At 35.8% G+C, this 25,996-nt stretch overlaps 1 long non-coding RNA gene across 1 annotated transcript in view; it reads left to right on the top strand.

The window, feature by feature from the left end:
* Window positions 1–17,129: 17,129 nt before the first annotated feature.
* LOC144339042 (uncharacterized) overlaps window positions 17,130–25,996 on the top strand; it is a 93,632-nt gene continuing 84,765 nt past the window's right edge. Inside the window, exons 1-2 of the long non-coding RNA XR_013413609.1 lie at window positions 17,130–17,226; window positions 23,110–23,202. This is a non-coding gene — a long non-coding RNA (uncharacterized LOC144339042). The remainder of the gene's footprint in view (window positions 17,227–23,109; window positions 23,203–25,996) is intronic.

Below are 25,996 nucleotides of genomic sequence, written 5' to 3'. Positions count from 1 at the left end.
TATAGGGATTTCCTTCAACCTCTTTGTCACTTTTAATAAATTTTTGGTTTCAAAATCAAAACGATGAACATATTCAGTGTTCTTTTCTCTCTGTTCCAGGACTTGAGAGTTGGGGATCAACTCCAGATAAGTTGGAAGAAAATACAGATAGTTTCCATGGTGAAATGAGACCTTCAAGAATTGGTGTAGCTGGAGCAGAGGACCATTACCTGGAAGTGTTGGAAAGGAGATTAGAAAGTTAGGGTAGAGATGTAGAGATATAGAGATAGTATGTAGGGGTTGGCAGGAGTGTTTTTTCTTTTTCTTTTCTTTTTTTTTTCTTTTCTTTTCTCTCTCTGTGTGTGTGTGTGTGTGTGTGTGTGTGTGTGTGTAATCTAGCAGATTCCCTCAAGGACTAGAACCAGAGAGAATGAGTTATGAGTTATTCTTCATTTTCGTTTTCAGTTTCTGGCATCTGTCTAGTTTTAAGCTGACCCTGACATTTTAATTACAAACAAAAAATAAGTTCATACTGGGTACTTACTTTGTGTCTATAAATCAGGCATATCTTTCCCCTTAGGACTTTTTGTTTGTTTGTTTAGTTGAAAGGGGCAGAAAGATTTTAAGCAAAACAGCTATAAGAAAACAAGACAAGAACTGTGATATGGGATGGTGTAAAATGCAATGGGAGCACAGAGATGTCTGGTCAGAAAGTAAACTTTCCTTGTAGCAACTATTATAATATCCAGTATGAAGTGGATGTCTTTCCATGCAACCATGCCTCTCAAAACAATGGTTAATTTATTTAAATGAGTGGAATACTTTCCCGATATCCTCTGTATCATGTCTTTTAATATAAATCACCTAAAATCAACTGTCGCAGAAAATTAATCATATTCCACCTAATCAGAAGTTATCCAATAACTTTAATAGTTTGGAGACAATATGAAGAATACCAGTAAAATATCTCTGATTGCTACATGGCTGCCACAAAGTGGTTTTTTTTTTTTTGTTTGTTTGTTTGTTTGTTTTTAAATTTGAGATAGAGCCTCACTTTGTTGCCCAGGCTAGAGTGCAATGGCGTGATCTCAGCTCACTGCAACTTCTGCCTTCTGGGTTCTAACAATTCTTTTGCCTCAGCCCCCTGAGTAGCTGGGACCACAGGTGCGTGCCACCACACCCGGCTAATTTTTTTGTATTTTTAGTACAGATAGGGTTTCACCATGCTGGTCAGGCAGGTCTCCAACTCCTGACCTCAAGTGATCCACCAGCCTTGGCCTCCCGAAGTGTTGGGATTACAGGTGTGAGCCACTATGCCTGGCTGCCACAAAGTGGTCGTTAAAGTCATCACTTATTTTTAATTTTACTTTATATGCAATTGTAAGAACCTTTCTTGTATGTTTATTGTTTCAGTGTTCTGTGAAGGCTGACTAATGGTTACGGATGAGAAATCTGAAGAAATTAGGTGCTTTGGAAACAAAAATGACTATTAGTACCCAGAAAGGAATCTGAATTTTGAAAAAGAGTATTAAGAAAATTTTGTAATGATACTGTTGTTCCAACAGCAAGGCAGTGTGGAATGCATTTTAGAAGATTTTCAAAGTGACTGAAATGGAAAAACAAGTCATCTAAAGCGATAAACATTCATTATTTTGGAATTTTTACTTATATGGAATATCAGTTTGCTTGGTGATGATTGATAAATAAAGTATGATAGAACCTTTAGACGTAGCTATTTATGTCTTCAAAATACTTGCCTTTGATTTTTAGAGCCTTACAACAAAGCTATTATAAACTTTTCTCTCTAAACTCTGGTTTCAGTATCAGACGAAAGCATACTCTTTAGAAAAGATTTTAAGAAAAAATAAATCCTGTCTTATATTAAGTCATGTAACAGAAAATAGAAATGTAAAACAAAGGGTCTGGACTTACTTAAACCAAGTTATTAATACTTTTATACATTTAAATAATGGCATGTGATTTACATCCAATGCGCCTCATGCTGGAAAGACTGACCTAAGCCAAGAGCTAAAGAACTAAAACTCTAAAGAAAACAAACAAACAAACAACAACAACAAAAAAACTCTTTCAAATTAGCATTTTCAACCAAATACAATTCTAAGTCAACATTCAGAATAATTACAAGAAGTTCCATTTCTTATGTAACAGTTAATTTTCAGAGAATTAAAATTTGATTAAAGCCAACAAAATTATATGTGTTAAATGTAGGAGTAATAATAGCTATAGTATCTCTAAGATTGTAAAATTAAAATCAAGCTCTAATTTAAACTAGAATGCTAATGAATACCTCATTCTTACTCCACTGTGGTTCAACCCCTTTTGCACTATTTCAACAGCCTGCTAATAATGAGGTCTCCTTGCCTCTGATCTTTATTTCATCTAGTTCATCCTGTTCCTTTGATAAAATTAGCCTTTCCAGAGCAGTGTTATTCTATATCATTCCCACACTAAGAAACCTTCAAATTTTTAACTGAGTTAAGGGCAAACCTGTCAGTTTGTACTTCAGATTCTCTACCATAGTGGTTTTTCAAGTGAATTATCTGGAAACCTAATAATCTGTAGTTATTAGAAGCTTTACAAAGTTTTGTTACAAGTACAGTGGATGCTGAGACTGTAATTGCTGTTTATTAACCCGGGATTCAAATGTCTAGATGTCATTAAGACAGAACATTGTAAGAGTAACTGTGTAAACTTGAATCTATAAAGTAACTGTATTCTAATTATAACTTCGAAATCTTTTACATTAGAGTTCTATATTACATTCTATTTGGAAAGGTGGTTGATCCATTAAGAGTTTGAAAAGAGTTGGTCAACAACATGCCAACAGTTTTATCACCAAAATTGCCACAGATTCTTGTATCCTGTATCTACTATCTTTTTGTTGTTGTTGTTGTTGTTGTTTTAGGGACAGTCTTGTGGTATGGCTGAGGCTGGAGTGCCGTGGTGCGATCATAGCTCACTAAACCCTGGAACTTCTGCACTCAAGGGACTCCTGGGAATTCTGAGCAATGCTCTCACCTCAGCCTCCTGAGCGACTAGGACTACAGGTGAGTGCCACCACACTTGCCTAATTTTAAAATATTTTTGTAGAGATAAGATCTTGCTATGTTGCCTAGTTTAGTCTTGAACACCTGGCCTCAAGCAGTCCTCCTGCCTTGGCCTCCCAAAGTGTTGAGATATCAGTTTTGAGACACCCTGCCTGGACTTGCATCTACTATCATGCTGGTTCCTCCACCCAAAATTTCCTTCTCCTCATTTCGTTCCCCATGTCTCTATGTTAAATCTTTTCAGGGCTATCATAGCCTTTGCTGATCCACCTACCCAACTTTCTCTTAACTTTGTTTCGTATATACAGCACCCATTGAATTGTTCTTTCCTGCATTTTCTCCATATTCCATCCTAGGTTAATTTTGCCTGGGGACCAAAATTATGTCTTTTTTTTTTTTTTGAGGGAGTTTCGCTCTTGTGGCCCAGGCTGGAGTGCAGTGGCACGATCTCTGCTCACCACAACCTCCACCTCCCAGGCTCAAATGACTCTCCTGCCTCATCCTCCCGAGTAGCTGGGATTACTACCGGGTATGTGCCACCATGCCTGGCTAATTTTGTGTTTTTAGTAGAGATGGGGTTTCTCCATGTTGGTCAAGCTGGTCTCAAGCTCCCAACCTCAGGTGATCCGCCCGCCTCGGCCTCCCAAAGTGCTAGGAATACAGGCGTGAGCCACCGCACCTGGCCAAAATTATGTCTTACTTTGCACTTATTTAACTATCAGAATTTTAAAGAAAGGAATTGAGCACGAAGATTTCTGAAAGTGAAAATCAGCATCACCACTACATACGTTCTGTAAATTCTGTGCTTTAAGAGCCCTACCTTTTATCCAATGATAAAAGATGTTACTAATTAGCAAAGTATGGAAAGTATGATAATTTCATAGAACATATGTAAAATTATCAATATTTTACAATGACTTGACAATATGGGAAATGTGATTAGTAATAACAAAGATAATGAAAACGACAACTTATTGAGTGCTTGTGATATGCTGTATCTCCCCCTATAATTTCTTACCTCATGCTAACGGTTCTCCAAAATGGATAGCATCTCACTTTTACAGAAGGAAAAATTGATACTCCAGAGGTGAAATCATTTGCTCAAGTTTACGAGAGCAAAAACAGGAGAGTCAGGATTCAATCTTGGCTCTGTGCGGCAGAAGAGCTTTTGTTCTTTCCAGTTCATCACAGTGTCACTCAAAATGAAAACAACAGCAGTATGTGTATGAATTCCTCACGGAAGAAGGTTTGAATGTTACTATTCAATAGATCTGCCTTGAGACTTCTTCGTGTCTGTTACAGAATTCTTGCTTGAGGGTATCTCAAAACAAAACACCCACTTGGGCAGAAAGCTGCCTTCCCCAGTTACTGAGCAATTTCACTCTTCCTGCCTGAGAAGGGTTTCTACCAGGATAGGGGAAAAGAAAAAGGAAAGAATCGAAAAACAAATGTTATGTACCTCGAGATAGGAACTGAAAAATTGCGTTACTACTGATAGAAGAATATAGTCAAATAAGAATAAAGAGAAAAAATACACAGAAAATGTTAATTAAATACAGATTTGTGAACAATTCTGGTATTGCTATTTGGGTGGTGATGAAAGCTAAATAATCAAACCAACAGAGACAGACTTCCTATAATAGCAGAATAGAGGAGAGATATTGATCAAAATGCTCTTCAAGTCTATGAGAGTTTCAGATTTCCAACTCAGATTCTGGCTTGCTTCTCAACTTGAATCAACGCCAACGATGCCAGTTTCCTTGCGAGAACTACTGCCTCTTCACTAATACAATCAGCTAGCCTCAGTTCTATCTGCCAGTCCTGTTTTTGCCTTCTCCTCCTGGTTGGCAGTCTCCCTGCTTTTAGGCCCACTTAAAGCCCTTTGCCTCTGGCTAAAAGACAGTTGCCTCATCCTACAGTATTTAGCAATTCAAAACATCCTTAGGCCACTGAGCTAAATTTTCCCTTTAGTAGTTTCTAAATTTAATGTCTTTCCTAACTCTCACTGCCCCCATTTCTTCCTTAATTGTGATCCTGTAGAGTTTGATTTCTTACATTATAAGTAGTAAATAACAGAAGTTGCAACATACTTCAGGCACTTTGAAAGTAGCTCATGTGAATATCACCTTGAGATAACGCTGAGAATACTAGTTTGAAGAGCCCTAATAATAGAGATGCCCAGTGGAGTAGTCTCTGGGGAGGGGAGAGTAGTGATACAATTGTTAATCAGCCCCAGTGTTGAGAGTTCAGTTCCAGTTACCCAGAAGCCAGTTGCCCTAAACTTTTTACACAGCCAAATGGCAGTTTGGTCTTTTCTCCTTTCCTCTGTCCCTCAGTGTCTCCCTCCCCACTTTTCATCCTTCATACTGATTTTCCTGACCCATTGCCTCTCTGATCTTACACTTATTGATCTGAAGAAGGACTTTTCATTTCATGGGAACATTTTCCCTAAGACAAAGTAAGAAGAGCTGTTTAAGACTATAATACTGTTTAGATAATATTTTTCATGTAGGAATAAGACATTTTGCACATAAGAAAGGATTGTAATCACTAACCACTTAACAAAATTTCACTTATATTTGAAAATGAAAAACAATTTATATCTATTAAATCTAGCCATCAAAATGTAAAAATTATGACTAAAACATCTATTTTTCAAACATTAGGTGTTAGACACTTGGCTAAGCATTTTATATGCACTTTTTCATATAATCTCCAAAATCAGTACCTATCAGGGTATAGGTACTATTATTATTATCTCTATTTAACACATGAGGGAACTGTTGAAATTTATAGAAACCAAATAACTTATCCAAGGTTGCAGAATTGTACTCAGAATTCTCGGGAATTAGAGCCTACTAACACAGTTAACAACAGTGTCAACAACAAGAGCTCTTAATCATTTATACTGCTACAGACTTTATGTTATAAAATTAAAGCTACATCTTGATAGTCATTTGGTCAATATAAGCTCTCCTAAAGCTATTACAGAATAAACTGAATGGTAGAAAAAAAAATTGATTGGTCAAATTTTACAGAGAACTAATTTGGGTCAATTATAGAGTTAGTTTCAACAGTAAACTCTATTTGTATTGTATTTCTTAATATTATGATAAAAATGATTTTTTTTCTCCTTGTAGGGATGTTCTCATGTAGCCCAATAAAAAAGAGAAAATTACGTAGTAAGATGGTCTAAAACACCATATACAGATTTTCTTGTTAATTTAACATCTTTCTCTAGAACTATTCTTAGAGCTTGAAAAACAAGAATTTCCTTCTGAGAAGAAATAATCTCTGAAACTTTGACAAATCCCTATCTAATGAGAACATCTCCTTAAGAACACACATAATACTTTTACATTAAACAGTATGCTGACCTTTAGACTCCATGTTTAAGTTACAGTGTTACAGTGGATTTATTTATTTAACATGTTTTTTATTGAGTATCTCTTGTGGGCAAACAGTTTTATGAAATAAAAACGCCCTGTATGATCTTAGTGTCAGATCTTATTTGTCCTCGCTAGACTCACTGTGTTAACAGACCTGGGTGTCAAGAGTAATCTCTGCTCCTGAGGGAATTTGATTAAGAGTGAGTGAGTATATCAGGACCACTTCCTCCACTTCCAGAATGAGGGCAGAGAATTACCTGTGCAGCCTCAGACCAAACTAAACAATGACTTCAACCCATGACACCACAACACACCGACTTCAACTTTCTTCACTGTCAGACAACTCCCACTGTTGTTCTTTACACACTAGACTGAATCACTCATATATTTATACTAATTGAATCTAGGTTAGCAACACCTCTTAGGACACTGTCATTTGAGGCGTTGAATATTTTAGGGGATCCCATCTACTTTGGATCAGCTCCTACACCTAAAATCCCAACTGGCCCTACCAGTTGGAGATCCCAGAATATTTTGAGCTAAATCCATTTAATTAAAAAACTTATTTGTCAGAACTAGACTGAAACTTAAAGATCAGTTGCTGTGTTATTTTAATCAGATCAACTTCTTCAAATAGAATTTAATGGGGAAGCTCGAATTTTAAAATCCCAATAAATAGAAATGAAGGTGCAGTTGAAACAAGAGTACAGCAATGAAATGAGAAGACCCAGGATTCCTCCCACATACTTCCCATCCACCATCCTCATACCTTTTCAAGGTTTTAGAGCACAGCCTTAACATTCCTGGTATTCCTGGTTTATACCAACTGATTCTGAATCTTAGGTACCCATCCACAATTACCTAACTACTTAGTCTGGGATCCCAAACTCAAACTCAGTATATTAAAGTTCTCTAGAGAAACAGAACAATGTGAATATGTATGTGGGTGTATGTTTTCTGCAAACAGAGAGAGAGAGAGAAAGAGAGAGAGAGAGAGAGAGAGATTTTAAGGAATTGATTGTGGAGGCTGGGAAGTCTGAAATCTAAGGCAGATCAGCAGGCTGAAAATCCAGGAAAGAGCTGATACTGAAGTTTGAGTCTGAAGGTAGTTTGGAGGCAGAATTCTCTCTTCCTTTGGGAATCTCAGTCTTTTGCTATTAAGGCCTTCAACTGACTAGATGATACCTACCCACATTACGAACAGTTTTTATCTGCTTTCAAAGTCTACGAATTTAAATGTTAATCACATCTAAACAGTACCCTTAAAATGACATCTAGGCTAATGTTGGGCCAAATATTAGGGTACTGTGGCCTAGTCAAGTTGACATATAAAATTAGCCATTCCACCGTGGGTCCTTAATCTAAAATCTTGTATTTTTTCTATTATGAATAAGGGTTTATGATACTGTAGAAGAGAAAGACATTATAATATAGGCTAACTGTTTACCTAATATTAATTCCTCTCTTTTCCCTTCCTAACAAAATATAAAATTTTTGTATGAAGATCAAGGAGCCTACCTAATATATGAAACTTTCTAGTCTTCCCTACCATTATAGTTGGCCAGAGAAATGTAAGTGAAGTCACTGGATACAGTTCTGGGAAAGTCTTTTAAAGGGGCTAGCAGATTCAGCTGCCCTGACCAGGTGTAGGGCCTCTTGACTTTTTCCCTACTTTTTCCCTGTCCTTCTTTCTCTTGCCTTGAATTTGGACTGATGACTGAAGATAGTGTAGATATCATATAATCACAAGTATCTAGAGCCCCTGAGGGAGCCAAGTCCTAACATTTTTTGAGCTGATGAACCAGCGGCAGTTACTATTACCAGATTCCTTATTACATTAGAAAACAAAAATGTCTTTATTGTTTTTCTAAGCCTGTGTTAATGTATGCAAACTAAATCCTACATTGATACAGACAAGGACACAGATCACTACAATGAACATCTTGAAAACTGAACAGTGATTAAAATTTTGAGACTGTACCTAAGGAAATGAGTAAAAAGGAACAAGTTGATATAAACTAGACATAATAAGTACATCAAACACTAGCAAAGACTATGAAACGGGTACACTGGAGGACTGAACAGCTGCCATTGAATTCAGCAGAAAGGTAAATGGACCTAAATGGCTATAGGAAAAAAGGATGTGGACACTTAAAAGAACTAAACTTCCAAGCTGCAATGTTAGGAGAATCACTGGAATTGATTATAGTGAAAGTTGTGTACCTTCTTTCTCTGAACCTTTCTGAAAAGTGAAAAGACAGGAGAAGGACAAGGACAAGTTAGCTGTGCAGTCTTCACTCCATATGCTTCCTCCTGACAGACCCTTTGAAAAACTTGTCTTGACTGGTTTGTCAGTGTAAGCACGTTCTCATCCCAAGGTTTTTTGCACAAAGACTTTAATGGGTTAAGCCAATTTGTAGTTGTAACTACAAACACCTACTTTGCAGCAAGAGCTGAATCAGAAATCACTTTTAAACATTATTTTCTAATCATAGAAAACGGACTGGGGAGACACAGAGGGGGAAAAAACAGATATGTAATCTGTTTGGAGTGACTTAAATTAACTCCTCCTTTTAGCCAGAGGGCTATCTCTGAGCTTTCCACAGCCACAAACCATTTCCTAAAGATATTCTTCTTACGAGTAGCCAGTTTTACGAATAGAATGGGGAGTTGCACAGTAGTAATAGAGGTATAAGTGGGAGGCTTTGTGAATCTAATTCTCTAGACTCCATTGAGGTGGGGTGATGACCTTTGGCACAAGACAGTCATTTGCTAGGAATGAACATAGACTACCTTTATGAGAAAGAGAATAGAGTATGACAAATTTTAGCCAAGTTCAATGTCAGAGATGGGAGAACAAAGATGCATCTAGCACTAAGTGGTTAGGACAGCAGGAGAATGAAACTAGAGGGCCAGAAACAGGTGGTTAGCAAATACAAGGCTGGAATTGTGGCTGAAATTCCAGACCAAAGGCAATATAGCCTATCTTCCTCCTTCCTGCCCTTCTTTCCTTCCTTTCTTTTCTTTATTTTTTTCTGAAGACAGGCACAAACAAGACCTGTCTGAACTCTTGTAACTAACTGATGGTAGCTGAAAACAACCAAGGGTATCAGAAGTACAGTGTTCATTATCCTAGGCAAAGTTCTTCCTGTCAATTCTCTCAAAATCCAGCTTACTGCTTGTATTAGTCCATTTTCACACTGCTATAAAAAACTACGTGAGACTGGATAATTTATAAAGAAAAAAAGTTTAACTGGCTCACAGGTCCGCATGTCTCTGGAGGCCTTAAGAAACTTACAATCATGTCAAAAGGTAAAGGCGAAGCAAAGCAGGTCTTACATGGCAGCATGAGAGAGAGAAAGAGAGAAGTTCCACATTTTTAAACCATCAGATCTTGTGAGAACTCATTCACTACCACGAGAATAGCATGGGGGAGACCATCCCCATGAGCCAATCACCTCCCACCAGGTCCTTCCCTCCACACGTGGGGATTACTATTGAAGATGAGATTTGGGTGGGGTCACAGGGCCAGACCATATCACTGCTGCAGAAAATGATTTTCATTCACAGTCACCTTTGATACATCTTTTGAGAAGAATAGAAATATAAGGTATTTTCTTTTTCTTTTTCTTTTTTTCTTTCTTTCTTTCCTTTCTTTCTTTTCTTTTCTTTTTTTTTTTTTTTTTTTGAGACCTAGTCTTGCTCTGTCACCAAGCTGGAGTGGAGTGGCATGATCTCGGCTCATTGCAACCTCCGCCTCTCAAGTTCAAGAGATTCTCATGCCTCAACCTCCTGAGTAGCTGGGATTACAAGCAAGTGCCACCACACCCAGCTAATTTTTGTGTTTTCAGTAGAGATGGGGTTTCACCATGTTGGCCAGGATGGTCTCCATCCCCTGACCTCATGATCTGCCTGCCTCGACCTCCTAAAGTGTTGGGATTACAGATGTGAGCCACCGTGCCCGCATGAAATATAAGGTATTTTCTCAAGCATATTTATTGCCCTCTATCTGTCACCAGGAATGTTTACTTTATGCAAAAATATGGCATTAGTGTGATTTTGACAGGGCATGGTACTTATTTTAAATATTCGTTGACACAATAGTAAGAATCAAGTATTTTTATAAGCTATCTACAAAGCTATCCAATTTTTTAGTAGAAGTAGTATTTTACTAAGTAAATTTATACTTCTAGCACTCGATAAATTAACAAATATATGTTTTAAATTTTCTAGGAAGAGCCTATTTACTGTCTACCAGTAAACAGTATCAAAAGGGACTTTGTTGGAGGGACACAACTATCAATATTTCCTCTTTTTTTCTTCTATCCTTTACTCCCCTTTCCCACGTCCTGTATTTTTTGTGGCCTAAATTTCCTTTTGGCCAAATTATTGATCAGTTAATTGGAATCTAACATTTTTTGACTATCTAATGTACAAACATGGACTTATTTAATGTTCACAGTTAGCACCCCAAAATTTAAAAAAAAAGAAAAACAGTTCAGTCACTTGTTCAAAGTAGCTTAACTAGTAAGAATGGTAGAGAATTTTTATTTTCACTGAAATAATCAGTCTTAAGAAAGTAAAAACCTATTGAATGACCATAATTCTGTACACAATCTCAAGTTGTTTTCAAAGGATTTGGGTAGGGGAAAGATAGACAAGAGCTAAAATGAGAGCTGTTTTAGGCACAAACTGATTTGAATAAACTTATTCTGCCAATTTAACAGCGAATACAACATACTTGTGACATTTGCCTGGCATGTTTTAGAAACAGCAAAGAAAAAAATAGTGTGTTTGAGTAGATGTAGAATATTGAGTATTCAGGGTGCTATGTAAGGACTAGAGAGGCAATTTGAGGTTGTATGTTAAAGGACTTTTTAGACCAAGTAGAAGAGGCTAAAATATGTCCTGTTTATATCAGAGAGCCAATGGAAACTTTTCAGATGTGGAGTGTCATGATCTGATTTGCCAAAAATAGAACTGATTATAGATAATCTAAAACTAATTTTTCATTAGTCAATGTTTTGTTGAAGGGAAAAATTCATCCTCTTACCCATAGAGTCCTTAAACTGTAAACATCTGTGTCTACTATGCCCTCCTCGGATCACTCTCTATATCTTTGGTACCAAATCCTATCCAGTTTACTCTACATCATCTCTTGCAATTTTGTTTTCCATTCTTTCCCTTATCCATGTCCAGATTCACACATCTTCTATTTGCTCATGCCTGGACTTTTGAAGCCTATCATGTGTTAGGGGGCCAGACACCAGCATCTCTCCTTTTACCAATATATTCCTCATAGTGTTGGAATTATGGAATCTCTGCAAAGAATAAAGCAACATGCCAAATACTTCCTCTAGTTTCACCTGATAAGAACCATGCAATACCTACTATTTGGTGTAATTAATTTTTTATTGTTGTGCTTGTGCAAACAACCTTTTAGTACTAGAGAACTCCTGAAGCACAAAGTACTCTGTAATAAATAATAACCACCAAATGTTAGGGTAGAAGCTATCTAAGTGAGCATCTCCCCTGAGCCCCTGGGCTCTGAAAAGTTGTCAGACACATAGCCAGGCTGACCCTTGCCTTCATGCAGGGCACAAAGGCCGAAGCAGCCTGATAGCAAGCGCCGTTATGGCACTTACTATGTCCAAGACAGAAGTTGTAAAATGGTGGCCAATGGGCTGAGTTGGCTTAAAACTATATATTTTTAAATGGCATCATTTAAATAAATATTTACAATGTGAAAGAATTCACATACAAATTAACATTTATGCCTTCTGTTGAAAATACAGAAGATCTGTCAAAGCAAGATCAGCAATCAGATGGACCTATGTAGAGGAAGGGCACATTCTTGAAAAGGTGCCACCTTTTACTGTTTCCACATCACCATTTGACATCTATTCCTTAACAACTCTGGGCCTGGGGGAAGGGGAGGGAGAGAAGATGGGGAGAACTGAGAGTGCCTGGGATTGAATTTCCTGTCATCCCAATGGGAAGATGTCTCAGAGTTAGAATTAAACTTTTAAAATCGTGATAGTAAAAGAAAATGGAATTTCTTGAACACTTGAGTGTATAGATTTATATCAGCTAGGTGTAATGTTAATAATTTTATTGGTTGAGATTTAAAACAACTCCTCAGTTTCTTCCTATTTCTTATTTTCTCATCCTTTTAAGAATAAAGAGCATCAGATGTATCCATAGATACAGTGAAGAATGAGCAGGGAAATAGATAAGGAAATGGGTGGTCTTCAATATAGAAGTTCCAAGCAGCAAATTAAATTGGGGAATGTTTTGGGGAGAAAACCAAGGAAAGAAAAAAAATAAGTTTATAGGCCAATGAGATTAACAGGCTATTCCTGTTGTGACAAGAAGTTAATAAGAACTGAGAGCAAGAGCTTTTGCCTTTTCAGATGTTTGAAGACAACCAGAAAACATCACAGCCCAGGGCTGGAGAGCATATAAAAGATAAGTTTAGAGAAGTCCTCAAACCGATAAAATAACAACTTACTTCCCCAAATATGCTAAGGGTGTTTGTCTATGGTTAGTCAAACCATTAAAATGGGGAAGGAGGAGGGGTCAGAATTTTCTCTTCTAAGTTCTGAAGAGCCACATTTTGCCGTTCTGACTCTAAAGCAACTACAGTACTCTACAGAGCACAGAACTCTATGTAAATTCATCTATTGTAAATCTAATCTGCAAACATGTATTAGGTCAGTATTTGGAGACAGAGAAGCCAACTGGTTCTTATCACTACATTGTATAGCTTCTATTAACATGGATCTCAGGGACTCATTTGGGTAATATTTGCATTGCCTAGGCTGTGGACAAACCACGAAGTAGCCTGAAAAGGACTTACTCTAGGGAAGAAACAGTGTGGAGTGGAAAATAGGGTGTGGGTAGACTTGTTGAAGTGTGTGTGAGTGAGAATAGTGGAGAAAAGGAGAAAGAAGGCATTGGTAGATTCATTTAAGACAAAAATGTCCATTTTGGTTTCTTAAAAGCGACTTCTTTTTCCAGTTTAAAACTGTTTTGGGACCAGGATAAATTATTCTTACTGGGAACAAAGTTCTCTGAAGGAAAAAAAAAATGCTAAACATGTATCTTCGCAAAGGATTTCATATTTGAATTTAAATTTAAAGATAAATTTGTTTTTAAGAAAGCACGAAAAAGCAATTTCAGAAAAAAATCAGAAAAGTTTAGTTTTCTTTTTATTAAACAAGAAACACAGAGAAATAAATTGATTTGGTTTCTTGTTATGTTCCCTTGGATATGACATAAATTGAAAATCGTAATTAGAAAAGAAATGAAAAATAATTCAATAAAGCTTTCACAGTTATACCTGAAAAAGCCATAAATACAGTATGCAATGACATAATGCAGTAGTCAAGATAGAGAGTCATTGTTTAAGGTGAACTGAAGTGTGCATTATTACATCAGCAAAAAGATCCCATAGCTGACACTAATCTTTAGGGTTCTGCCAAAGTGGCATTTCATCCAAACTTTCTGTATTGACCTCACAATTCCACATACATACCTGTAATTCAAAACTTATGAATTTTTCAAACATGTGTAATCTGAATACACAGATATGCATACTTCAAAGGGTTAAGCTACCCAAGCCATAGCCAATGAATCACTTTTAAAAAGAGCAATAACTCATTGTAAGAATCACGTAATTTCTTACTTTAACTTTCACACACTCATGTTTGCTTTAAAGAATTCACGATTTATGAAATAAATGACACAGTTTTAAAAAATCTTTTGAGTCCAACAACTGGAAAAAGAAGTGAATTATTTCAAAGATATTCTTACTATACTTGAAAATATCATTTCAAAAATCCTAGTTCTTACTAGGGAGTAAAAAAATGGACTACTGCATTTCAACTTAAAGCTACATTTTAAAATGTTCCATATCTTTGTATGCAATATATTTTCTAAATGTAAGTAATTAGCTGCCTGTTCTTGAAATAATTTTTGGTTAAACAAAAGTTTCAGCTCCTATAAGGCATAGTTAATAGCATGGTAATTACAACATTTTTATAATAACTTACAATCTTCTTAGATGTTTCACAACTCCTTCGGTTAGGGCTGGCAAATACGATTTCTGTTACTATTCTATTTTAGCTTTTCAGTAAGTGCCAGCAAGCGAAATTATATTCCTCTCCTTTTATGGCTTTCTGTGAGGCCCTGACTTGTAGAGAAGGCATTTGTGAGGTTGCTAACATTAAAGATAATGTTAAACAGCTTATATTTTAACTAGAGATACTTTGTAGTTTGGGTATATGCACATTTTGATTATTTGCCACAGATGTAGTTGAAAATGGTAAATATTTTCTTCTCATTCACTTATTTTTACTCCTGAAATCAGGTGGCCTCTTAAAAATCTTCAGAAAAGTTAGCTCGTTTGAAAAGGAGACCAGGAAATACTGGTTGATATAAAAATGAAAGTTCAAGCAGTCGACACTTTTTGTTTTAAATAATTTAGAAGCTAAAAAATAAAATAAATGTACTTTGCCAAAACGCAAGGCATTTTAGGCTCTTATGAAGAAATAAAAGAATACTGACATGGAACTCAGCAAACTGGTTAAAAAAAGTGGGAAGGGAAGGTTTTTTGTTAGAGGACATGTTAGCTTGCTATTAAGAAAGATTACTATTCTAAGAAGTCTGGCTAATGCCAGAGACTCTTTATCAGCAAAATAAGAGAAGCACGCTGAGCCTCAAACATATTTCTACACATTTCTTGAAAATGTCTGAGCAATCTTTAAAACAGGAGTGAAGAGCAGAAAGCCATACCAGTCGTAGCGGTGTCTGAAGTATCCTCTGGTGATCTCTATTACCATGTTGACCACACCTCCAGACCCAGCTGTGTACACGTAACAAAGATTATCAGTAAATAATGTATTCATCTACTGGATTCCAATGAAAGCCCCGATTACTTTTCTCCTATGTTTGGACTAAATGTGTGGCTTTCTTTAGATATAACCAAGGAATATGAAATGTATTTAGGCAAAAGATCAAAAAGTACACAGAGGCCCGGTTAGTAAGAAGGAACATTATAATTTTCCTTCATATGATAACGCTGTAACTGCTTAAGTACTCCTCAAAAATAACTTTTCATGGTGTGTTTTTACTGATCTACTAAGAACTCTTACAGTATTAAATATTTTAAACTATCAAAATTCTGGAGAATGCATCCTTTCCTATGTAACCCTCTATTTGATAAAAGAATTTTTCCTTTCATTGTGCCTTACACACATGGTTTATCTTATCAAAACTAATAGTGCTCTAAAAACAGGATTTTTTTAACTAAGCAAGATCTTTTTTAGATGCATGTTTTGTGCCTACACATGTTCTACATAATCAGTAGTTATAATCATAATACTTTATGCAATCATTTAATTTCCAAAGTTTTAGTTGACATATAGCAATATACCTGAAAAATGTTAATAAAACTTTTTTAGCATATTCTCTTTCATCCTCAAAAACAAGGTACCTTGTATAATGTTATTATGCTTTGATTTAGAAACCATATTAATTAACCTTTTAGAACACAGAAATGTAGGATTTTAGGGCTGAAATGGACATAAGAATTGTTTAGTTCAACTGTCTTTAATGATTTTGCAGGAGAGGGTCACTAGATGAAAAATTTGCTTGGATTCACATAGCAGCTACGAATAAAGAATTGATAGAGGAATTTGAATATGAAAAAATAGTTAAAATTTAAAATTTGAAATATTCTTTCAATGACTATATAAACCTCTATCCATCTATCATATGTATTTTGTGTAATGTTAGGAAATGGTATTTCCTTTCTTGGAAAATATTTTTAGTACAATAGGAATATAAAGATATAAAAGTCTTTTCTATTTCTGTTTACTCAACAAATATTTATAGAAAATTATTTCCTTCCTAACAATAACAAAATGGTATATCAATGAACATTTTCATAAAAACAATATACAATATAAACTTGTAAAACTCTTCATGAGTCACTTAGTGAATGATAGTGAATTTTTGATATGTTAATTAATTCTTCTGTGGCCAAAGCTACAGCTGTACAAATTCTGTAATTATGAGATTGAATATGCATTGTTATTGTGTCTTTTCTCATTAGTTCTATTTTTCAAGCAATGGCAATTTAAATAGATACTTGCATTGCAATGCTTTTCCCAGGAGAGATTATAAACAAATAAAGCAGGGATAGGTATATGATGAAATATTGTGCAAGCATTAAAAACTATTATTAAATTATTTTCTAATGACAAAAGAAAAAGAATATGATATTTTTCAAATGAAATAACCCATTTAGAATCCAATTATGATCACACACACATACACACACAGTGAAAGGAAGCTGGTGAATGGAAACCTGCAAAAAAAAAAAAATTGAGAATACTAAAAATGTATAGGTTTTTCTGAGTTGCAGATTTTTGGAGGACTTTAAAAAAATTGTGCATTTTTAGTATTTTCTACAATGAGCATATTTATTTTATACACAGGAAAGAGTAAAACTAATTCCAAAGAAATATAAATAAAAATATGAAAGAATGAAATATGATGATGCAGGTGCAATTTCAGGCTACTTAAACATTGCATTCAGTAGCATCTTTTCTTCAGAGAATGTTAGGATCTGGGCTAGTATGTCTTTTATAAGACAGTATGAGACAAAGGCATTTTTGCTCAGTAAAAGATTAGAAGCATTAGAAGCATTGCAAAGCGGAAGAGACCAATGGAACAGGAAACAAAAGTAAAAGAGTTCAGATAAGGGACTGCTGAGAAAAACAAAAGTAAGTTGCTAACAAGTAGTAAGAGCATTTTCTGAGTGTTTTGGCTTATTGTATTAACTTAGACAAAGGTAGAAGGAAATAATATTTCTATAACGTCTGTAATATGGCAGGAATTATGCTTGAACATTTTATTTATATCATTTAAATTTAAGTTGGGTCATATAGGTCTGTTTATTCTCATATTACTTAGATATAATTTACCTCACCCTGGTATGTTACTGGGAAAAGCAGAATGACAAGAAGTAATGAAACCATGATTTAAATTTAGCTTAGTTGGCAGCTAAAACTTAGGCTCTTTGCATTTTACTCTCCTTTCTCCAGAGTATTTTGATAAAATAATTAAAAGTACTGTTTGTCTTCCAGGATGATAATGGTTCTGTTATTTGACTATCTGAAAAGAATTTGTTACTTTTTTTTCAGATTGAAAAGTAGACTTAGGGAGGGGTCATGTAGAGACAGTCTTCTCATGTTCTCAATTTTGCAGCTGAGCAAAAGCCAGTGATATAACAAAAACCAAATGCTCATTGGAGAAAGGCCTCTGTTCAGCTCCCAGATCTCACATTTACTAGATATGTGGCATCAGGCAAGCTTCTAAATGTTTCTGAGTTTTAGATTCCTTATCTGTAAAATGTACTGACAATACCATCTTATAGAATAATTGTGAGGATAATTGAGAAAAACATTCAAAGGATGCCTAGAAGAAATTACAGCATATCATAGACCTCCAATAAATGTTGGCTTTCTTTCCCTTAAGTGCCAGCCCTTGGATACTTTTTACAACAAGCTATTACTACTTGTTGACCAGGACTTTTATCAGTTTCTCCTGAGCTTCCTGCAGCAAGTGGCAGCCTACCTCTTCAATTCCTAGGTGTCTGTAATTATTTCTGAAAAGTCCCTCTTTTTGAGATTTTTTTATTGTGGCTTTCTCATTAAATTTTCTAATTTTCTTCATGAGCCTCAGTTTTCCACTATGAAAATATAGAGACCAAATTCAATAAATCATAATCAAGTTTGTACTTGGAGTATATAAAAATTTAGAGGAGGACTCCAAAAACTCTGGAAATTCAAGAAGCAGACAGGATGAATCAGGCTCATATCCTTTAATTTTGTTTAAAACTGCATTTATTATAATTGTTGTTGGTATTATTTTATTTTCAACTTGAATACTTTAGGCAGAGCATACTTCTCTCGTCAAAGCTTCACTACATTCTACTGTGACAGCTTCTCATATTTACATTCTTTACCTGCTTTTGATTTAGTTTAAACTCCTCTTTGAATGGTCTCATCAGGAATACCAGCATCACTTAGAGAAACACCAGCATCACTTAGAGAAACACCAGCATCACTTAGAGAAACACCAGCATCACTTAGAGACATATTAGAAATTCTAAGACCTAACCCCATACCTAGTGAATCAGAAACTTTGTACATAGGGCCCAACAGTTTATGTTTTATCATCCAGGAATACTAGCTAATTTTTGAGAAGCTCTATTATAAATAATTACAGTTACATCAATGCCAGCAAGCACTCTACTTTCTTGACAATAACCCAACCCCCAAACCTCCACAAGTCCAGCATTTGTTTACTGCACCATGTGACATCATTGCTTTCTTCAGAGCATTTTCAGCAACCCTGTAATGTCTCTGATTAGCTGTGTATGGAGGGTTCATTTTTGCAATAATCTCATACAATCACATGCAAAGCATGTCTTTATGCCTTTCTAGTCGTCTTTTTAATCCATTTGCTGTTTACAATACCCATAAGACTTATAGGGAGGTAAGAAGAGTACTTACCTTGAGTGTTCTTTTTAAATATTAACACTTCAGTCTTTCCTTCTTTTTTTGTCAGGAAGCTGTGACTCATTTTACAGATTAAAAAATAAAAACAAAAACTCAACCAAAACAATCAAAACCAACCAACCAAAACAGAAAACCTCAAAACCAAGTTCTTAAGGTAACAGAGATTTAAACAGTGCATAAATGTTTAAGGCCATTAAGGGGGATGCCTTTATTACACAGGCATATTTGGTATCAGCAACTTTTTGGCTTATGGAACAGAGTTTTTGCCTTGTCTTTCTATTCTTAACATCAACATACACACGAACTGATGAGCTTCTTCAATTTTTAACATGACTACCAATGTGAAATAAAGCAAATATGCTTGTAAAACAATAGGAAATAAAAGAGAGCAAAATTTTCTTTAGATTCACATTTATAAATGTTGCTTTATTTCACTTGATATTCTCTTCCACAGTTTTTTTTTTTTTTCCCAAGTCAAGGAAGCTGTTAACATTACTGATTGAAAGTCCTGTTTGCTTCTTCAAGACATGAGAATCTGTGGGCCAGCCAGTCAGAATCTAAATTGTGTTACCTCATCCAAAGCTTGATGGTGCCCTCACTGATGCTAGCACTAGCTAAAATGTGTTTGTTGACTGCATACTCAACCTACTCAACGTGAGGAGCCGTTCAATGAATTTTCTCATTTATCTAAGGGTAGACATTTTTCCTAAAGTCAATCAGACCATACGCCTTCTGTGTTTCAATTATTTATGTGAAAGCAAGGGAAAAGTTAGGAACAATTTGCAAATAGATTTTTTAATATAAGGAAGGAAAGTTTAATACAAAAAGAAGTGAACGTAATGCAATTACTATGATAGATAAACAGAATTTCTTTGCAAAAGAATATTTATTCTTCATCTCCTAATCAGCTTCCAGCAAAGCCAATTTTTTTTCCACCAAGAGATAACAAACAATGTCTAGGAATATTGTTTACATTACCTGTGGCACATATGTTTCTTTTTTCAAATCTCAGGAATAGTGTCCATAATATGCTTGGCATGAGAAAAAAAATATTTTTGTATCACTGCTGCTTTACATAGTTAGGTTCATGCATTCAATATTCTTCTGAATAATTATGAAAGTAGAGGATAGAGCACTAAAAGTTATTTTGGGGGCTTGTCAAATACAATTTATGGAAGGCCATTGGTTTGAAATGAGCTCCTGTACTAGGCCCACAAGACCAAACCAAAATGGAATTACTCACGTTAAAGCTCCATATTACCAAGTTGAAACCCAGTTGTTTATCTAACCTTATGAGCAATCAGGAGAGAGAGAGAAAATATTCAAACCCCCAGACAGGCCAGTTTTAGTGGGCATGAGAAGGAAGTCCCCTTCACTTTAACTTTGAAGCAACCAATCCATTTTTTTGTTCTGTTTCTGCTTTCCTTAGCCCCTTTCTGTTTATGAAGGCAAATTTCTCTGCTTGGCTCATCAAAACATCCATTCTATTTTATAAAACAACATGTTGCCTGATGCTAGAATCACAAGTAAAAGCTAATTAAGATCTTAATTAAATTTGTGCTAATTTTGTCTTGTGTCTTGTGACAGGTATATTTTCTTATTATTTTTATCATCAGCACTCAGCATAGTTATAGGATACATGTTGAAATCATAAATGATTACTAATATACATTAGTTTGATTTGTAATTTGTGTAGTTTGTTTGAAAGAAAGTCTCAAAATGGATGAAGGATCTGAAGTAGACTGTTATTCATCTCCAGAGATTAAGTAGTAAGAGTTTAAAAACTGAACAGCAACACAAAATAACCCTATTAGGAATGACATCTGAGTCACAAACCCAGCAATAGAAACCCTTGAGTTTTAAAGCATGTGCTGTAATCGTTGAGTTTCAGCAATCTTTTTACTATCGTCCAACTTCACATGCCACATTCATTAGCAATATGCCGAGATGTGAAATGATCAGCCTATCACAGAGAGTGCACAGAAATAATTTCTTTTCTACGTTCTTCTAGCATTTTGTCTACTTTTAATGGAAGTAGTGGTTGCACTTTTGCCTTACATCAACATTAGAAGGCAATTTAGTAAACCTGTTAGATGCTGATTAAATACAAAAAAATTTGTTTCATTGGTTTCTGTTTCATACATATAATTTATTTAAAAATAAGCCTTTTCCAAGGATGGACATATTTTATTTTTGTAACTTTTTGTTAAATCCCCAATTTTTTTCTTTTTGGTGGAGGTGAGATTTTCTTTTTCTACTGAAACACTTCATTTCAAAATGTGCTCAGATGCCTTCAAGTAATATCAATTCAAGTGAATGGTAATGTTTGTATAATCCATTAAAAAAATAAGTCCAAAAAACACATTATCAAAGATTTAGTCTCTCTTTGCAGTTCTGTTAGCTAACATGACTGAAAATGAAACTTGGCATGTGGTTAGTGTAGCCCGAACTTAAGCATGTTTCTCAACTTTTAAGTTCCTGTTTTAGGCAAATGTACTGTAGTTAATAGTTTATTAATTCAACAGAAGATTAGAAAAAAGGGGAAGGGTTGTTTTTTTAAATTTTCCCCAAAACTGACAAGTTAGATGACTAAATTAAATCACTCTATTAACAAAATTTCAAGTATTTTTCTTGTCTTCATCTTTGTTCCTGTATCTCCTCCCCAAATCTTCTCTCTCAATTCAAATTCATGCCTTAACTTTCTTTAAATATACTGCCTAGACAATTATCTCTCCCATAAAGCACTACAATCAAGCCCATAAGTTGCTTAGAAGCACTTCTGTTCAGAATACAATTTTGTATTTTCTCATATATATTTTTCAAACAGTTACCTGGTTAAAAATGTCTCACAACAACCTTCTCCATTCATTACTTACTAAATGACATAGAAACTCCCCAATTAGGGTCTCAAGTATTTCTACAATATAGCTTCCTTCATCAAGCACTTTAATTCCTTCTATTTAATTCCTTCTACAGTATGGCTTCCTCATCAAGCACTTCAGTTCCTTCTATTTCCTAGTATAAGTCAAAACCCACTTTCCAGCCAAACTAGACTCTTTGCTATTTTCTAATAACTTATGGGTTTGTTCAGTATTTTTATTTACACTTACTCCCTTTTAACTTCTTATTGTTTATGTCCACTTCCATTAGGATTTTCAGTTAAAGATATTTATTTAACAAGTACCTATTAAGTGCCACCCTGGGCCTAGTCATAATAGGAAGTAGGGAGATGCCAGTGAACAACAATGAAGGATGCTTCCCTGCATTAATGGAGTTTTTAGTAAATGAAAACAAAACACCGGCCGGGCATGGTGGCTCATGCCTGTAATCCCAGCACTTTGGGAGGCCAAGGTGGATTACGAGGTCAGGAGATCAAGACCATCCTGGCTAACACGGTGAAACCCTGTCTCTACTAAAAATACAAAACATTAGCTGGGCGTGGTGGCACGTGCCTGTAGTCCCAGCTACTCAGGAGGCTGAGGCAGGAGAATCACTTGAACCCAGGAGGCAGAGGCTGCAATGAACTGAGATGACGCCACTGCACTACAGCCTGGGCAACATAGCGAGGCTCTGTCTGAAAACAAAATAAAACAAAAACCAAAAAACACCAACTTAAATATAAAACTAAAAACTTACGATAGACACTTGGAAGGCAAGATCTGGAGAGCTGTGAGAGTGAAACCGGTGATCTAATTTAATCTTTCAGTTGGTAAAACTGTGAGACCTGAAGCATGGGCAGGATTAACCAAGCAAAGATTCGATGGAAATCAGTTCAGTCATAAAGAACAGCATTTTCAAACGCACTGAAGAAGTTTATAAAAAACACAAGTGTGTGCATTACATAGTGTGAGAGAGGGAATTGCCCATAGAGAGAATACACTTCCCAGGTAGCCAAAGTGGATATACTCCTTCATTTCTTCTTCTAACCAACCCGAGTAATGAATATTTTTAATGTAATTAACAACACTTATAGATTTTAGGTATGACCCTAGATTGTAAACTGCTTGGAGACAAGACTTATTTATTTTTAACTTTTTAAATGTTTATTTTTGTTAATAAAGATAACTTATTCATCTTTTGTAGAAATGGGGTCTCCCCATGTTGCCCAGGATGGTCTCAAACTCCTGGGCTCAGGTGATCCTCCTGCCTCAGCCTCCCAAAGTGTTGGAATTACAGGTATGAGCCACCATGCTTGGTCATTGACTATTTCTTATTCATATTTTTGTTCCATGCATTATTTAACACAATGCACCATGGGTAATGAATATAAGACTGGGTTTCTGAGTGGGACTTGTGTAATTAATTACACAGGACCCTGCACTTAGAAGGGTACACTCTTGCTTTAATGCTCAGATGTCATTGTCCTGAATTTCTTAATATTTTTTTAAAAAGGACCCTGAATTTTCATTTTGAATTCAGCCGCCCAAAATTATGTAGCCAATCTTGAATGGATGTAAACTTGCTGAGTGAATTAATGATTTAAGGGCCAACAGGATCTAATTGGAATAGTTCTGCAGGTCATTTTTTTTTTACCAGGGTCTATTATACTTCAGGCACACCATATGAGTCTCATACGAGTTATGTGATGGGTGGCTTAGAAATGAGCAAAGTTCTCCTTTAAGAAACGTCCTCAGTTCTCAAGTGTACTATTTCTTTTTCTTTCTTTCTTTCTTTTGAGACAGAATCTCGCTCTGTCGCCCAGGCTGGAATGCAGTGGCATGATCTCGGCTCACTGCAAACTCCGCCTCCCTGGTTCACGCCATTCTCCTGCCTTAGACTCTGGAGTAGCTGGGACTACAGAAGCCTGCCACCACGCCCGGCTAATTTTTTTTTTTTTTTTGTATTTTTAGTAGAGACGGTGTTTCACCGTTTTGGCCAGGATGGTCTCGATCTCCTGACCTTGTGATCCACGCGCCTCGGCCTGTTGAAGTAATGCTGGGATTACAGGCGTGAGCCACCGTGCCCGGCCTCTCAAGTGTACTATTTCTTAAATAACACATTGAGCTCTATATTGATGTGGTCACTTGTGACTTATTCAGGTATTACTGGAACCCTCTCAATTGAAGCAGAATTCTTTTGTGGGTAATTACTTCTCAAACCTACATTCCTAACACTAGGAAATGAATAAGTCAAAGTCCCAGGCATTGTTTATTACGCAACAGATCTCTTGGCGTTTTGTAAATTATTTGCCACTTGTTGCCTATCACAAGTATGAATGAGACATATCAATGTGGAGAAATACATTTCATTCAGGACCATGGTGATGAGTCTATGGAAGTTTGCAGAAAAAGCAAAAGCAGTAAAAACCTTCAATTAGGAAGGATTAACCACATTATATGTGCGCCTGGTAATGAATGAGGAATTGGACCTTCTACAGCTGAAGCTTTGTGACTTTGGGTGCCTGGAAGAACTAGTTTAGTTTTTAGTCTAGATAAGAACAGTGCTAAAAAATATTTATGAGAAGCTGGAGTAAATATTGAAAATTATTGACTGAATCAATCTTTTCAGAGTATGAGAAACTCCTTTAAGAATTCAGAAGAAATTTTTTTTTAGTTTATTAATCAGTTCACCAAGCTACAATCAAAATTATCTTACTAAGCTTCAATATGCCAGGCTGAGCTCTCATTTTATCTGTTTGGATCATGATCCATGGATTATGGCCTCCTTAGTGCAGTTGACAACTTAAACTATTTTAGCTCAAGAGGAGTTTTTATGGGTACTTTTAGCAGTGAGCCAAAAAGGTGCCTGCAGACTAAATAGGACTTTAAACGCCATACACTTCTATTCATTGCCTGTTGATAAAGTGTACAGATTCCAAGTCTACTTCAAGAAAGCCTTTTATGGACCTCAGTGGACTACCTCATGCATGTACTGAACCTGGGTTTGGGTCATCTCTCCTTGTTCAACAAATAGTGACAGAAAACTCTTTTCGTTAATAACAATTTCAGAACATTATTATCTTTCAGATAAGCTATTAACAGATTGTGAAATTAGTGACTAAAAATACTGCTTTGAAAGTAGGTGAATTTCAAACTTATGAAACCAATCAGGACTGAGTAAATCCAGCAGTAAGTCTATTTGGTTTTTATTTAGAGATGTGGAGTTATGCATTTGTTTTGTAATGATGGGATATAGTAAACCTGTATTATTTATGAACAAAATATCATCCCTCAATCTTTTTTTCGGAACCCCTCAGGGGGAATTTCTCTTTGGTGGCCTACTTATACATTGTACATCTTTCATGACACTTCATTCTCTTCCTGTGCTTTTTAAAAAATCACTTTTATTTTTATTATTTTGTTTAAAAATTTTTTAATTTTTAAAATTATTTATTTTTTTAATTTTAAAAATATTTTTATCATTTTCTCTCTAGCCAAATGCTCCTTGAGTATAAAGACCACTTTATTTATTTATTTACTTATTTATTTATTTTGAGACGGAGTTGCCCAAGCTACAGTGCAGTGGCACCATCTCCACTCATTGCCACCTCCGCCTCCAGGTTCAAGCAATTCTCCCACCGCAACCTCCTGCGTAGCTGGGATTACAGGCACATACCATCATGCCTGGCTAATTAAGAACACCTGTTCTTAATAGCTTTATCCATAGTTCCTGGCAGATAATAATAGCTTATTAAATAATAATGAAAGAGGGCTTGGGTCATTCTTGTTTTAAATCATACCATGGTTACGTGTATCTTCTTAGTCCTGACGCTTAGGTAGCTATCAAGTCTATGGAAGGCAGCCTGAGTCCATAGAAAATGTACACCAGGCTCAAAAGTTTTAAGCACACATGAGAGTGTGCCCATATGTGATGGTAGAGAGACTGCTGGAAAGCAAAGTGTTTTCTAATTCTAGGGGGCATGAGTATCTAGACTGAGGAGCAGAGAGAGGCAGGGTTTGAGAAGAAAGCAAACAGCACAGAGATTGCTTTGATGCCCTGTACACACAGTGAACCACATCCTCACCCTTGT

The sequence above is a fragment of the Macaca mulatta genome, chromosome 2, assembly GCF_049350105.2.
Source record: "Macaca mulatta isolate MMU2019108-1 chromosome 2, T2T-MMU8v2.0, whole genome shotgun sequence".
In the NCBI taxonomy this organism is placed as follows: domain Eukaryota; kingdom Metazoa; phylum Chordata; class Mammalia; order Primates; family Cercopithecidae; genus Macaca; species Macaca mulatta.
This window is presented reverse-complemented; position numbering and strand designations above follow the sequence as displayed.